The sequence below is a fragment of the Pristiophorus japonicus genome, chromosome 21 (genome assembly GCF_044704955.1).
Source record: "Pristiophorus japonicus isolate sPriJap1 chromosome 21, sPriJap1.hap1, whole genome shotgun sequence".
Classification (NCBI taxonomy): Eukaryota; Metazoa; Chordata; class Chondrichthyes; family Pristiophoridae; genus Pristiophorus; species Pristiophorus japonicus.
The window spans coordinates 5,584,085-5,601,555 of record NC_091997.1 but is presented as its reverse complement, the minus strand read 5'-3'; the positions used below and the strand labels follow the sequence as shown (position 1 = coordinate 5,601,555).

At 44.6% G+C, this 17,471-nt stretch overlaps 1 pseudogene; it reads left to right on the top strand.

The window, feature by feature from the left end:
• Positions 1-14,479, top strand: part of LOC139234037 (uncharacterized) — a 55,503-nt pseudogene extending 41,024 nt beyond the window's left edge.
• Positions 14,480-17,471: the final 2,992 nt, after the last annotated feature.

Sequence of the window (17,471 nt, the reverse complement as noted above, 5' to 3'; positions counted from 1 at the left end):
CACTCGGTTGATGGTGGCCTTGTAGTCGCCACAGATCCTGACCGAGCCATCCGTTTTTAGAACAGGGACGATGGGGCTTGCCCAGTCGCTGAATTCAATGGGCGAAATTATGCCCTCTCTTAGCAGCCCGTCCAACTTACTCTCAATTTTCTCCCGCATCACATACGGCACAGCTCTGGCTTTGTGGTGCACTGGTGCGGCGTCCGGGGTGATGCGTATCCTTACTTTGGTGCCTTTGAAAGTCCCGACGCCAGGTTGAAATAATGACTCGAACTTTTGTAGGACCTGTGAGCATGAACTTCGCTCCACAGATGAAATGGCGTGCACATCCCCCCATTTCCAGTTCATCTCGGCTAGCCAGCTCCTCCCCAAAAGCGCGGGACCATTTCCCAGGACAATCCAGAGTGGCAGCCGGTTCTGAGATCCATTATGTGTGACCACCAACATTGCACTGCCTAGCACTGGGATGATCTCTTTGGTGTACATCTGTAATTGCGTTCTAGTTTGGGTCTGCTAGCTCTGAGTGGCCACAGTTTCTCGAATTGTTGCACACTCATAAATGACTGGCTGGCTCCTGTGTCCAGCTCCATGCGTACTGGGATGCCATTTAACAGTACTCTCATCATCATAGGTGGTGTTTTTGTGTATGAGCTGTGGATGTTTGCCACCTGGACCCGCTGAACTTCAGCATCCATTGCTGTGTCCCAGGCATACCCCTGCCTTGCAGACCCCTCTTGTGGTTCATTCACTTCGTAAACCAGCCTCGCTGCAGGCTTCCTGCACATCCTGGCTAAATGTCCACTCAAGTTACAATTTCTGCAAATGAATTGTTGAAACCGACAGGTCTTCGCAGCATGTTTGCCCCCGCACCTCCAACATGAGCTGAGATTGTTGTGAACAAAAGAGCTGTTACCAGGCATTCCTCTCTGATTGTCTCTTTGATTACTCTTGAGCACTCTGTTTGTGGGTGTCAGTGGTCCCATCCCGGGACGTATTGTCCCTTGTAATGGTGTAAATGTCCGTTCAACCTGCCATTGTCTCTGTTGAGGACCCACTCTAGAGTCTGTTACTGCCTGGTTGGTGTCGAATTGCCCTTGCTTGCCTGCGGGGTTCTGAGTCGCGTTTACCATGTTAACTCCCTGATCCATCGCCACGTTGGGAGCAGAGTTGATCTTGGTTTCCTCCTCCCTTGCCATGAAAGTTTGAGCCATCAACGCCGCTGCTTCCAAGGTCAAGTTCTTGGTCTCAATTAGGTTCCTAAAAATCCCGGCATGACCAATGCCCTCAAAGAAGAAATCCCATAACATCTCCTCCCTGCAGGCGTCTGTGAACTTACAGAGGCTGGCCAAGCGCCGAAGGTCCGCAACGAAGTCCGGTATGCTCTGTCCTTCCCGATGTCGGTGTGTATAGAATCGGTGTCAGGACATGTGTATATTACTCGCCGGTTTGAGGTGCTCACCGATCAGTTTGCTGAGCTCCTCGAAGGTCTTGTCCGCCGGCTTCTGGGGTGCGAGCAGGTCATTCATTAGCGCGTACATCTTAGGTCCACAGCTGGTCAGAAGATGCGCCCTTCGCTTGTCAGCCGCTGCCGCTCCCAGCCAGTCCTTCGTGACAAAGCTCTGCTGGAGCCTCTAAATTAAATCGTCCCAGTCCTCACCAACACAGTACCGTTCCTCCGTGTTACCGGTGGCCATTCTCTTGAGTCATTGATTCCCGTTTCTCGTCACCAAATGTTGTGTCCTACTCTACAGCCAATCAACACGAGGCACATACTGCAGACAAGGTCACTCTGTGACCTGAACCTTTATTCACAGGACCAAGGAGAGCTGACCCTGCATGGGACCTCCCTTTATATACCTGGATGACCAGGTGAGGAGTGTCTCCCACAAGTTCACCCCCTGTGGTCAAGGTGTGTATTTCTCAGGTGTATACAGTGTACAGTGTTGTTGCATAAAGGTTTCAGTTATGTGAAGGTTACAAACATGACACAAATCGCGAGTTTCGGCAACTTTAGTCCAGGGCCAGTAGCATTGCGAGAGAGGCCTTGGGGGGTGGGGGGGGGGCGGTGGGGGGAGAGGTAAATTGAAAGAAACAGTCACAAAACTCTTACCTACTGAATCGCTGAAAAATAATTAAAAATAAAAACTTTAACTTACCTTTCTTTACACTTACCGCTGCTGGCAGGACTGCAACGACAGGTTTGACAGGTGTGGCGTACAGGTACGACAGTAACGCAATCCGCGATGTTGCACATCGTTTCATGTTCCCTTCCCTGGCGGTACGTGGAAGTGCCGCCACAAAAAGGTGCCCGAAGATCCTGCCGACCGGGTTTTCACCGCGGAGGGTCAAACCGCAGCAAAAAATACGGTCGCAAAGTTGGTGAAAATCTCGCCCTTTCGTCTCTATTTCGCTGCTCCACTTAGCGACCCAACCAGTTTCGAGAATGTGCCCTTTGGTACATCAGCAGTGTGAACCATGTCTTACCATTCCAACCTGTTGTGTCACTGGGTTAGTTCTTAATATTTTGTCAGTTGATATACCCTTGTACCCATGACTACCATTGACATAAAGCTCAATAGAGGTGTGGCACTTTCCAACAGAGGCAACCTGTGCATTGTCACAAAATACATTCTGATCACCATGCTTCAGATAGGATGATGAATGCAACCTGGAATTAAGCTATTCCAACCTCAGTTGCAAGTCATCTCCATTTCATCTGAAATGGTGGCAGAGCCCTCCATAGTTCACATCCAAAATTCCTGCCCCAGATAGTCTTTGAATTCCACTGGGCCCAAAGGTCCCAATGCCAGCTTTTTTTTTAATTCATCACACGCCAAAGTAGAATGGGCATTAGCTTAAATAGATATGGGAAGAGCTTATTTCAATTTACAGACTGGACACATGGGGGTATGCACTGATCATTAAAATCTTACCAGTCACCAGTGCATATTGGAAAATGTAGACTGCCTGTGATTTTTGCACTGATGGAGGGTAAGGTTTCTTTTATAAAGTTCAGCTACTATTAATTGTAAGTGGATGTATCTCCAAATGGGATCCTTCTCCATCCCTCACTGATCTCCCGCAGTCCCAGAATTGGGTTTAATATTCAGAAGATTTACAATTTTGGTATTATTGTAATTTCATACTTTATATTGGGAGGCAATGCTTCGCTCAATTGCATAAGTGAGGTAATCGCACCGATAGTAATGCTACTAAACTGTTGATAACTTAACACGATTACACTCTTAGCTATTGGAGTCTAAATTAAGAAACAAAACATCAGAGTATTTTATAGTTACTAATATCAGCTGGAGCGGTGAGGTGGGATTTATAGGATTGTGCTGTCAAACTGCTAATAGTATATTGACAATTTTAAAGGACGATTAGTCTTCTGCTACATGCAAAGTAACAGGTTTGAATTTAATTGGGAAAAGCACCAAAATAAATTTCCATCAAACAGAACAACAGTACTTTACACAAAATTAAAGAGAGTGCCTTTGTGTTTTTTATTTGTATTTTTGCAATAATGCTAAAGAAAAAACTATAGATGGAAGGAATATTTGAAAGAAAGAAGAACACAGCTGTGGTAATCAGCAAGTTTATATTTACTGTGAATATTTTCAGTTCATACAAGGAGAGGCTTTCTGATTTGATATTTAAAAGATGGCGCCTGTTCTGAAGGAATGTCAAGATCCGGAGACGTTCTTGAAATGAAAGGTAGAAGGTTGCATTGTGAGATTGTATTCTTGGGTAGCTCTACACTGCCGAGAGCTAGTTTACAAAGGAATTTCATCATATGACGATCTGGAAGTGTGATTGAATTGTATTCTGTTCTGATACCTTTCAAAAAGAATTGCAATGCATCGTGCTGTTCAGAATATTCACCATTATGCAGTAATACATTTTTTTTTTCTAGATCACTCAACAAGCCGTTCAGTGTTCTAGCATTTCCACAGTCAAGTTGCTTTTAAGAAATTCAGGTCAAATTCCACAAATTAATTTTTAGAGAATGAGAGGTGATCTTAAAAACTAGTATTAAAACACTCTACCTAAACGCACGCAGCATTCAAAATAAAGTAAATGAGTTGACGGCACAAATCATTACAAATGGGTATGATTTGGTGGCCATTACAGAAACGTGGTTGCAGGGTGGCCAAGACTGGGAATTAAACATACAGGGGTATCTGACAATTCGGAAAGATAGACAAGAAGGGAAAGGAGGTGAAGTAGCTCTGTTAATAAAGGATGATATCAGGGCAGTTGTGAGAGACGATATTGGCTCTAATGAACAAAATGTTGAATCATTGTGGGTGGAGATTAGAGATAGTAAGGGGAAAAAGTCACTGGTGGGCGTAGTTTATAGGCCCCCAAATAATAACTTCATGGGGCGGGCAATAATCAAGGGAATAATGGAGGCATGTGAAAAGGAACGGCAGTAATCATGGGGGATTTTAACCTACATATCAATTGGTCAAATCAAATCGCACGGGGTAGCCTGGAGGAGGAATTCATAGAATGCATTCGGGATTGTTTCTTAGAACAGTATGTTACAGAACCTACAAGGGAGCAAGCTATCTTAGATCTGGTCCTGTGTAATGAGGTAGTAATAATAAACGATCTCCTCGTAAAAGATCCTCTCAGAATGAGTGATCACAGTATGGTTGAATTTGTAATACAGATTGAGGGTGAGGAAGTAGTGTCTCAAACGAGCGTACTATGCTTAAACAAAGGGGACTACAGTGGGATGAGGGCAGAGTTGGCTAAAGTAGACTGGGAACACAGACTAAGCGGTGGCACAATTGAGGAACAGTGGAGGACTTTTAAGGAGCTCTTTCATAGCACTCAACAAAAATATATTCCAGTGAAAAAGAAGGGCGGTAAGAGAAGGGATAACCAGCCGTGGATAACCAAGGAAATAAAGGAGAGTATCAAATTAAAAACCAATGCGTATAAGGTGGCCAAGGTTAGTGGGAAAATAGAAGATTGGGAAAATTTTAAACGACAGCAAAGAATGACTAAGAAAGCAATAAAGAAAGGAAAGATAGATTACGAAGGTAAACTTGCGCAAAACATAAAAACAGATAGTAAAAGCTTTTACAGATATATAAAACGGAAAAGAGTGACTAAAGTAAATGTTGGTCCCTTAGAAGATGAGAAGGGGGATTTAATAATGGGAAATGTGGAAATGGCTGAGACCTTCCTTAAACAATTATTTTGCTTCGGTCTTCACAGTGGAAGACACAAAAACCATGCCAAAAATTGCTGGTCACGGGAATGTGGGAAGGGAGGACCTTGAGATAATCACCATCACAAGGGGGGTAGTGTTGGACAGGCTAATGGGACTCAAGGTAGACAAGTCCCCTGGTCCTGATGAAATGCATCCCAGCGTATTAAAAGAGATGGCGGAATTTATAGCAGATGCATTCGTTATAATCTACCAAAATTCTCTGGACTCTGGGGAGGTACCAGCGGATTGGAAAGCAGCTAATGTAACGTCTCTGTTTAAAAAAGGGGGCAGACAAAAGGCAGGTAACTATAGGCCGGTTAGTTTAACATCTGTAGTGGGGAAAATGCTTGAAGCTATCATTAAGGAAGAAATAGCGTGACATCTAGATAGGAATAGTGCAATCAAGCAGACGCAACATGGATTCATGAAGGGGAAATCATGTTTAACTAATTTACTGGAATTCTTTGAGGATATAATGAGCATGGTGGATAGAGGTGTATCGATGGATCTGGTGTATTTAGATTTTCAAAAGGCATTCGATAAGGTGCCACACAAAAGGTTACTGCAGAAGATAAAGGTACGTGGAGTCAGAGGAAATGTATTCGCATGGATAGAGAATTGGCTGGCTAACAGAAAGCCGAGAGTCGGGATAAATGGGTCCTTTTCGGGTTGGAAATTGGTGGTTAGTGGTGTTCCACAGGGATCGGTGCTGGGACCACAACTGTTTATAATATACATATTGTACCTGGAAGAGGGGACAGAGTGTATTGGAACAAAATTTGCAGATGACACAAAGATTAGTGGGAAAGCAGATTATGTAGAGGACACAGAGAGGCTGCAAAGAGATTTTGATAGGTTAAGCGAATGGACTAAGGTTTGGCAGATGGAATACAATGTCGGAAAGTGTGAGGTCATCCACCTTGGGAAAAAAAACAGCAAAAGGGAATATTATTTGAATGGGGAGAAATTACAACATGCTGCGGTGCAGAGGGACCTGGGGGTCCTTGTGCATGAAACTCTTTTAGAGTCTACCTGCAAAACATAAATATTAAACTGTGCCACCCGACCTGGGTGACACACCTGACATTTACAAGGCCCTTTTTTCCTTTTTTTGGTTTTTTTTTGTGTTTTTTTTTGTTTTTTTTTTGTTTTTTTTTTGGGCACTAAAATCACAATTTCTCCGGTGCCCCCTATAAAAGGGAAGGGGACACTAAAAGCACCGGCAATTAAAACAAATTAAACTTTAAAATGTAAAATCAAATTAAAATTTGGTTGCCGGGCGTGATGATGCACTCCAGTCCCTCCGGTGCCCACCTCTCGCGGAAGGCCGCGAGCGTACCGGTGGACACCGCGTGCTCCATCTCCAAGGACACCCTGGACCGGATGTAAGAGCGGAAGAGAGGCAGGCAGTCAGGTTGAACGACCCCCTCGACCGCCCGCTGCCTGGACCGGCTGATGGCACCCTTGGCCGTGCCCAGGAGCAGTCCTACGAGGAGGCCTTCGGACCTACCCGCTCCCCTCCGCACAGGGTGCCCAAAGATCAGGAGAGTGGGACTGAAGTGCAGCCAGAATTTCAGGAGCAGCCCCTTCAAATAGTGGAACTCCTTGTGCATGAATCCCAAAAAAAGTTAGTTTGCAGGTGCAGCAGGTAATCAGGAAGGTGAATGGAATGTTGGCCTTCATTGCGAGAGGGATGGACTACAAAAGCAGGGAGGTCCTGGAGTACTGCGTGCAGTTTTGGTCACCTTACTTAAGGAAGGATATACTAGCTTTGGAGGGGGTACAGAGACGATTCACTAGGCTGATTCCGGAGATGAGGGGGTTACCTTATGATGATAGATTGAGTAGACTGGGTCTTTACTCGTTGGAGTTCAGAAGGATGAGGGGTGATCTTATAGAAACATTTAAAATAATGAAAGGGATAGACAAGATAGAGGCAGAGAGGTTGTTTCCACTGGTCGGGGAGACTAGAACTAGGGGGCACAGCCTCAAAATACGGGGGAGCCAATTTAAAACCGAGTTGAGAAGGAATTTCTTCTCCCAGAGGGTTGTGAATCTGTGGAATTCTCTGCCCAAGGAAGCAGTTGAGGCTAGCTCATTGAATGTATTCAAGTCACAGATACATAGATTTTTAACCAATAAGGGAATTAAGGGTTACGGGGAGAGGGCGGGTAAGTGGAGCTGAGTCCACGGCCAGATCAGTCATGATCTTGTTGAATGGCGGAGCAGGCTCGAGGGGCTAGATGGCCTACTCCTGTTCCTAATTCTTATGTTCTCATGTTCTTATGTTATTGAAACATATAAGATTCTGAGGGAGCTTTACATGGTAGATGCAGAGAGGATGTTTCCCCTCGTGGGGGAATCTAGAACTAGGGGGCATCGTTTCAGAATAAGGAGTCGCCCATTTAAAACGGAGATGAGGAAGAATTTCTTCTCTCAGAGGGTCGTGAATCTTTGGAATTCTCAACCGCAGGGAGCTATGGAAGCTGAGTCATTGAATATATTCAAGGCTGAGGTAGGCATATTCTTGAACTACAGGGGAGTCAAGAGTTATGGGGAACAGGCAGGAAAGTGGAATTGAGGCCAAGATCAGATCAGCCATGATTTTATTGAATGGCAGAGCAGGATCGAGGGGCCTTATGGCCTACTCCTTCTCCTATTTCTTATGTTCTTATGTAGCTGTTCTAGGCCTGCTACAGTCACTAACTGTACTCAGCTAATGAACGGATGTAATGGAGGCTTGCTCCTAGGCTTTTCACAAAGCCGTAACAAGGATTTCAGAAAGCAACTAATTAAAACCAATGAGTTGGCATCCCTCAAAACCGACTGTGCCAGTAAAACTTCATAAATTATTTGAGTGGTCAATTATTTACAAGTTTATTTACTATTTATGACTTGTGTGTCATAATTGCTGACAATGCAGAGTCGTAAATCTCTTTCCCATCAGATAAAAAAACTTTCTTTATTGTCAAGAATCAATCGGATCAGCACTAATAGAAGATGAAAAATAGGTTAGCCCTGTAGTATTAGACGGACACCCTGGAGAATCTGTTTGATTACCTCTGGCAACAGAGGAATTTCATAATAGAATTTTATCTGGGAAGTTTTAGCAGTGATTAATTTATCACTCTACAGAAATGAAATAAGTTGGAGAGTATCCAGACCCATGAACATGACAGGACTGACCCTAATTTGCATATTGTATTAGCACTGGTCCACTTGATTCTCTACAACAACAGAAACGCTTTTTATCTGATGGGAAAGGGATTTAAAGCTCTGTATTATCAGTAATTATGACATATACGTCGTAAATAGTTCATCAACTTGGGAATAATTGACTATTCAAATAATTTATGAAGTTTTACTGACACAGGATGTTTTGAGGGTCTTTAGGAAGGGGTGGGTTCCATGGCTGAATGGCCTTTTATCATTCCATGTTTTCTTGTGTTCTTAATTTTAACTTGCAGCAAGAGAAATTTGTCATTGTGGGAGAAAACACTTGATCATGTATCCTGGCAGACAAACCAACCTGCTTTCAGACCTATGTCATTGCATTTAAACCATTATTACGTGACCGAAGTGGAACGTTCATGGGTTACACGATGGAAACAGCTGCAAAAGATAAAACCAGATATGGAGTTAGACCCAAAATTTACTTGTGATTAAAATTTTCAATTGCAAAAACTTGTACTTTTTTATTTACACATTTTAGAAATAAATTCTATCCTTAATAAGAGAACAGAATTAAATCACGTGTTATGGGGATCCGAATTACATGATTTAAACTTTTGACCTTATGGATAACTGACCTATTTCATGTACCATTAAGGCCCACCAGGACGGCAGCACTTGGTCACCTGAACTTTAAGACTAATGGGTTGATATTGTTTTGTGCAGTGTTAGCATATTTAAACTGCATGAGTTAACACCTCCATTATGATAGGGGGCAGAGGAATTTCATACCAATGACTTAATGCAATTGTACGCTAATACCACAAAGTACGATTTCACCCCATAAATGTCTGCAGATATTGGGGCCGATTTTCAACATCCAATGCAAGTTTTGTCTAAAAGATTAGAAAATGGTGCTAAATCTACCTGAATGCTAAATTGGAATTCTCGTCCTCAATTTCTACCCATTTTTGAGTGACACTAGGGTCTGAAACTGAGGGCAAATTGGCTGAGGAGTCTTATACCAAATTTCTACTCCGGAAATAACCGCATGCATTTTCCTCACGGCCCCTTGTGAAAAAATGATCTGTCGGCCATTTTTCCGCTCTGCTCATGCAAATGATGGCAATAGATTGACCTTGGGTGTCTGGTAGATTTCATTCTGTTTGCGTCTCTGCTTGGCCAGTTGGATTGAGCTCCTGCAAGGAAGAGAAATAGGGCTGTTAATTGAGGTGTTTCAGATGATTGAAGGAATTGATAGGACAGATAGGGAGAAACCATTTCCTCTGGTGGGGGAGTCCAGAATAAGGGGGGGATAGCCTTAAAGTTAGAGCTAGGTTATTCGGGGCGATGTCGGGTGGCACTTCTTCACACAAAGAGTAGTGGAAATCTAAACATGCTCCCCTAAAAGCTGTTGAGGCTGGCCGTCAATTGAAAATTTTAAAACTGAAATTAATTGACTTTTGTTAGGCAAGTGTATTAAGGGTTATGGAACCAAGGTGAGTAGATGGAGTTAAGATATAGATCAGCCGCGATCTAATTTAATGGCGGAATAGGTTTGAGGGGTTGAATGGTCTACTCCTGTTCCTATTCCTATTTTCCCATGGGGCACTGTGTCAGCTAGCGACAGACAGACAGAGATTTAATGGCAGGTTACGGAGCGGCTGGAGGGCTCTAGACATTGCTGCTTCTTACACTTCTCCAACAGCCCATGATATATGGCTGGGCTCACTCAGAGCCAAGTTTTCCCGCTGCAGATTTTGAAGGCTTCCACTCCCTATAAGCTTTGCCTTGCCCATGCACGTGATCCATTGCAGCACCATGTGATCCATTGCAGCACCATGTGATTCATTGCAGCACCACATGATCCATTGCAGCACCACGTGATTTCCCTCCCTACAAGGTGTACTTACGTTGGAGCATGCAATTAGCGCTCAGAGCTGGCCAGGAATACTTAATTGACCCTGGCCAAGGTAAATGGGACGGGGTCCTAGCGGGGTTGGACCAATAGGTGGAAGTCCCACCTCGAGTCTGCCCTGGTGGCAATCATGCCATTGAGGAAAAATTCAACTGTTACCTGTTGATAGCACCCAAACCTCCTGGTTCAGTTCATTTGCATATTAGTCACAAATCCAGGTACAGGCCAGGTCAAGTGTAAGGAATACAGTAATGGTGGGAATGGAAAATTGCATGTAAGTGAAGTTTAAGGAGATGGGGACAATTAAAAGTGATTGGCAGGTTGAGGGGAACACAACATTTTTGAAAGGCTCAGAATGTATCCCAATCCATTAGCAGCTTTGTCCAAGGCTAAATGAACAGAGAATTATCACCGGTACACTTTTATCGACACCAACACCTTGGCTGCCCATGCTTGCAAACATCGTACCAACACACCTATGCCACGAATATGCAATCACCAGAGAATTAAACCAGTAAAGACATGCCGATCCAGGCCAACTTGAACAACCTACCACCAACCCGTCTCAAATCTAGAAGGCCATTTTGGACTGTCGCCGAAGCCCTTCAGCCTTGATGACCAATGACAAAATGCTTGGAAGAACTACGACATATGGAATGGATTCCTTATAGAGGACCCCACAGTACAGTCTGTTGGATCAAATCTTCCTTGGCAAACAGTGGACAACCATCAACTGCCTCATGGTAGATGCTGCCACTTTCTCCACAGGTGGAAGATTAAAGTATCCCTATCACGCGACTGTGGAGCTCCTAATCGGACCCTGGGGCACATGATCGAGCACTGCCCTCAGAGGAAATTTGCAGGCAGCCTACAAGATATCCACGCTGTTACACCGGAAGCTTTGGCCTGGATATCTGACTTGGATAGCAACGTTTGATTTGCTTTGCTACTACTATACGAAAGAAGAAGAAGAATAGGGGATTTAGAATTGATAGACAAATAGGAAGGGAAAGCAAAGCCTGTACACAGGCTGGAGGCCCCAGCTGACTGGTTCTATCTCTGGCTGTTCTGGCCCAATGGAGCATGTTAGCAGCAGATGTCATTATAGCAGATGGCACATCATTGCATCTGACTGCTGATTGTATGAAAACATTTCCCCCACAGCTATTTTCTAGATTGGTGCAACAATGGTTAGTATGCTAGGTGTGGCCAGTTTTTTAAATAATTTTTTCTCGGGAGGTGACAAAGTATTTTATTGCCCATCCGTGATTTCCCTGAGGGGATTAAGAATCAAACACATAGTGTGGGACTGGAGTCACACATAGGGCATTCAGAGCAAGTTGCAGTTTTTGGGATGGTGAACTTTGAACTCACAACCTCTGGGTTGATAGTCCCATACCACAACCACTAGGCTACTTGATCTAATTATGCTCTGTTGGCCGATGATCACTTTGACATCCCTTGTTAACACTGTATTAAGTAAACCATGACATGCTGTGATTGAAGAGCTTCAGAACAACCATCTAGTTAGTAAGGCCTTCATATTTAACTGCTTGCTGCCATAAGCGACCTTCATAGTTGGAGCTTCCGCCTGCATTAATTGTCAAAATGAGGACTAGTAAATAAAACAATTGGCACAAAGATTCATAAGAACCTATGGGCCATGAGAAAAAGAAGAGGAAAGTACAGCAGACCTGAAATGGTCTCCATACAGATAAAGCAGGTTTTTCTGTGGCCTATTAAATGCACCACTGCTCATTGCTTGGCACCGTTGGACGCATAGTTACAATGAGGCGTTAGTTTCTACAGCTGCAGACATGGCTGGAAAGGAGGAAAGAGAGGCGGGTAACTCTGCATCGTATGAGATGCTAAACTGTGTGAAGCAGGAAGTTCCACTGCTCACGCCCCGCCGAGCCAAACAATGTGAGGTATGCACTGCAGAGGGATCACGGGGACTCTGCCCATTGTTCCTTATTCGAGCACCCAGGAAACAGGTGCTCCTGGAAGGTTCCAATGAAGACAATTTACCCCCATTCGGTTTCCAGCCATAACATTACCAGCCCTGAAATCACATGACGCTTTTTCAGATTCTGAAGGCTTTGCTGACAACTTTCTCAGTTGTGGCTCTTTCTGTCCCGTTTAAATAAACATCAAAACAATGTATTAAAACTACCGACAGACATTACCAATTTTGCATTCCGGCGGTTTTCTTCATCTGACAGTCCTGTCCAATACTGTGCCATTTAATTGACAGTGAAAATCCACCCTGGACTAAGACAAATTATTTTTGTTGCATCAGCGAGCTAGTTATATCCAACCCTTTCCATCACCTGTTCCATTTCACCTCCAGATGCCCCAACTTCAGACTGTTATATTCTCCTCCAATCTACAGGTTTTTAAAACTAAGCATGGACTCATTTATGTAGTGGGAGTCCTGGGCTTGACCAGGAGATTTGTTTAGGAGATTTAAAAAAAAATCAAATGACCTTGTGACTCAGAGGTGAGAGAGCTACCACTGAGCCAAGTCAGGCAGCTAAGATTGAAAATAAGATATCAGTTGGACAAAATGAAAGAGACAAGGGTGGATTTTTTGGAAAGGTACGATGAGGGGTGTTTCGAAGGAAATGTGGAATGTGCTGGACCATAAGCAGGGAGTCCTGGTGTCGATGAGCACAAAGCCAATCAGTGGAAGTAGGGCGAAGAATTGAATGCCAAAAAAGTCAAAGGAACAGGTGGTGGGCTTCACAGAAGGGATACGTTTGATGAAGGCGCAGAATGGGGAGAGATGGTGGTGAAGGTAGAGAATGCCAGGGGTTGGGCAGAGGGTAAACTGGGATGACTGAGAGGGCAAATAAGCCAGAGGCAGCCATGTAGATGGTTTCAATTTTAGAAACAAAAATGGCCAATGGTTCCAGTCCAGGTTTGGTGCAGTGATCTTTCACAAAAATAAATATTGTTGCGCTAAAGCGCAAAGTGCCAAGCTGCACAACACTCACAAGTGAGGACCTATCCTATTGATGTCGTTTATTTCTTTAAATAAAACCAGTTGGATTGAAATGATTTATGAACTATGACGCAGTCTCTGGGGTGTTAATGACTTCTAAAGCATCCGAGATATGTTTCTGTGGTTTATAATGTCATCAGAACCCTTCAACCATGGTATAACCTTGCAGCACTCCCACTCAGCTGTTCCATGTTATACCTTGTATAGGATTTCCCTGCAGATCATTTCCTAGTAAGCTTGCAGCACAAAGGAAGCTAATGCCCCTCTATGTACACCACTGCACTTCCACTGAGATTCCAAAACATTGCCAACAGCAGCAAGAACTCTCGGACTGGAAAACATTAACTGTCGAATTTCATACACTGTATCCAAGATAATTGTTAAAGTTGGGCTTCTCCAGATTGTGTTTCTCATGCCCAATGCAGAAGTGAACTGAGGTGAGGCCTTGTGCACAGAAAGTAATCTGGAATGGGATGGCAATCCCTGGGGGAATAGCCGACTCCATTACATACAATTTCCATTTCGCGCCCGCATCCCTTCAGATGATGATTAATATCAGTACCGCCAGTACAGGCTAACTAATATTTAGCTTTATTTGTAGTTAGTCATTTACAGGGAATTGTTGAATACGTTCAGATGAAAGAAGATTTGAACCAATTCATGAAAATGTTAAACAGATGATGTTGTTAGTTATGTCTATCACTTGGGTGTGCTTTGTGACTGATTATGCATAAGTATAAATCTGTTGGCAATCAATTCTGTTGCCGTGACTGGTTTTTTTATATACTTTATACAAAGGGATTTTCTTAAGATATTTCAGATAAAGCTAAAAGATTAGAAGACATTGACCCAGGATACAGTTGCAAAAACCATGTTGAAGGCAGAACTTTTCTTAATAGAATGTATTTTTAAGCAAGTTCAGAGAAAAAGACCATGGGGTGAAAATTCGGTCTTCTGTTGCCCCTCTTAGTGGCCCCAAGGGGTGGCAACGGCGGTGGAAAGCCCTTGCGTCCGGGCGGCCAGCTTTCAGTGCCCCACCGGGACATTCGGTGCCGGTATCGATGAGGCGCAGAGCATTACCGCCCAGGAGAGGCGAGCCGGTGTGCAACGCCCCTGGTCGCGACACCGGCCCGATTTTTGGTTGCTGCCTGAGCTGTAGTGCGCCCTGGTGGGAACGCCGGTGGGAGCGGGCATTCCTAGCTGTAGCGGCCGCAGTGACGTAAGTAAGGCCGGCCTCAGGTCAGTGTGATTGTTTTTTTTGTTGCAATTTATGTTGTGGCGGCGTGAGCTATGTATTGGGAATGTTTTTGGTGGGTTTTATTTCCCTCCCAGGCCTCTGTTATGGCGCTCCGAGGCCGGCTGTATAGCTCAGGATTTTCCCTTGCTCATCCGGCCTCGTGCCCTAAAAGAGGCCTGCAACGCCTCCTTTAATGCCCCGCTCCAAACACCGGGCCCAGCTGATGTTTTTTTGAGGCAGCAGACGCAAACCATTTGCCAACACAAAATTTATCGCTTCAACCGGACACCGCCCCAACTGAGGCCCGACCAAATTTCCAACGCCATAAATTATGGACAAAATGTGAATATTTGTCACCAATGGGAACCTCTGAAATGATACATCAGGTACAACAACATTGCACTCTTTGCTGCTGCTCCACATTCCTGCAGACATAAGAACAGGAGTAGGCCATTCAGCCCCTCGAGCCCCATATCTGCCTTTGCCCCCTAACCCTTAATACTTTTGGTTAACAAAAATCTATCAATCTCAGCTTTAAAATGAATAATTGACCTAATATCAATTGCTGATGGCAGAAGAGAGTTTCGAAGTCTACCACATTTGCTTGTGAAGATGTCTCCTAACTTCATTCCTGAAAGGCCTGGCTGTAATTTTTAGACTATGACCCCTCGTCCTAGGGGTGCTTGTCACTGTAACCCAGGTATACCTTGCTATCATCGAGCTTGTCTGGAGTGCAGACCTGAATGTATAGTGCCCAAGTATAACTTGGATAGTTCGTATCTTTTGTTTATAACTTTTATTGGTTGTGCTGCATAGTTTAGTTTGACAGAATACCTTTGTAATGATAAAATAGTTGGTCAATATAGTCTGCGGAAAAAAAAAAGAAGACTGTTCTCGGGGTCGACATGATCATAAAGCATTCGAGCTTCATTATTATTGGAGACTGCGGGCCAGGAACTCCCTGGCTCGGGGAACTGGAAAAGGAAGGAGCGGTGCAATAGCAATAGCAGCAAATGAGGCCACTGAGCTGGAATTTGGAGTTCTCCAACCCCTTTTTTTGGTACATTGGCCGATTCTGCCCAGAAGTGGAAACGGGCATTTCTTGTGTCCCTGCCCCTTCTCTGTGAACATAATTGGAGGAGGCGGGACTGGCAGAATGACATGATCCATCAGAAATCCTGCCAATGTTAAAAACGCCTGTGTGGTGCGGGCCAGGACCGGATCCTGGCCAAAGTGGGGCGCATTACCGTCTCAAGTTATAGTTTCCCAATGGCAACTTTAAGTTCTTTACTATGTTTGTATCCCTGTGGCCAACTTTGGCTAGAACCCCTGGCTTCCTTTACAATGCCGTGAAACGGCACTCTAAAATTCCTGCTCCCTGCCAATGTGGGATCTCAAGCAATGCCACCAATGTCATGGTTGGCCGCCTGAAAATGACCCAATCGCCAATTTTTCTGACAGGGCCAGGGGATTTCAGGGGGGCAGCTGGAGGTCCCACCCCCCCACCAAAACTTTGCTGGCAGAGTAGGGCCTCGTAAATCTTAGGCCCTTAAATTCATCTGATCCCTGAGTTAGTTTACATGCTTTGTGGGTAACTCACACCCGGCTTTATATTCTAAACACTAAAGCTGCTTGTATAAGTGCCCTCCGTTAAAACACCTTTATAATTGTCAGTTTACCATGTAAGTGTGGCTGGGAGCAGTCTGATAGGAGCTTCTACCCAGCTATACTGCAATATCGCATGGCTCCGGTTGGGGTGGAGTGTAGAATGTTTCAGTGTAAGGGGTGTCGCAGTTGTGTGGGGCGGACTTGTTCGGCTGGGTGCTCTTTACCTTTCCGCCATTGTTCATTCTTCATAGGTTTATACGTAACCTTCAGGGCTGCTGACCGAGGGTCGTGCGGCTCTTTGTCGGCCGGCACGGACACGATGGGCCGAAATGGTCTCCTTCTACGCTGTAAATTTCTATGTTTCTATCTCTAATGGTACACAAAAAACATAGTACTTTCTACAGTGTCAGCATTTTATGTGGTGATACGTTTAAGCGATGGAGTGATTGTTAATGGTTGTTGGTGCAGAAGGAGAGAAGGTGGCTGACAAAATGGAGGTGGAGGAAATATGTGTAGGGGAGGACGAAAACCCCCTCATTTTACCCAGAAGGAAAAGGGCTGTGGGATCGGTCTGTGCTGTGAATTCAAACCGAGGCGGTTTGACCTTGGCAGAGCAGTGATTGGAGGCGGAAGGACACCGGAGGGCCAATGGTGGTACAGAGTCAGCCCGAAGCATGGGGCTTTCAAGCCAATGGGAGCGCACTTGCTCGAAAACTGTGGGACTGACTCATAGCCATTATCGGGCTATTGTCTTCCCCATGTTTACACGATGGAAGGAAATTATGCACACCTTCAGAAAACTAGGGAACCCAAAACAAACCAAGGGCCTACACAATGGCTACAGGAGGCCAACGCAATCAACACCCACTCAAACCTTGAGTAGGTTAGAAAAACTGAATTGGAGGAAAATTATGCAGACCTTCAGAAACTAGGGAACTCAAAACAACCCAAGGGCCTACACAATGGCTACAGGAGGCCAACGCAATCAACACCCACTCAAACCTTGAATAGGTTAACATCAGTGGAAAAAACCCGCAATAATCTAAAACTGCTGCATTTTTCAAAATCACAAAGCCCACCAATGGAAAGGATCGATTTCAGCAGGAGAGGCGGACTGGATAATCTGGCTATAAAAAGGGATTTCTGACGTAGTGTGTGTGGTTCCCTGCCCTCGTGATCCAACAACCAGCAAGCCTCTTGACACTGAAGGAAAACCAGTGTCCGAAGACACCGAAGATAGAAGAAACAAACCACTAGACTGCAGAAGGCACAGTAGTGAGTATAACCTCTGGTCCCCGAAACTCCC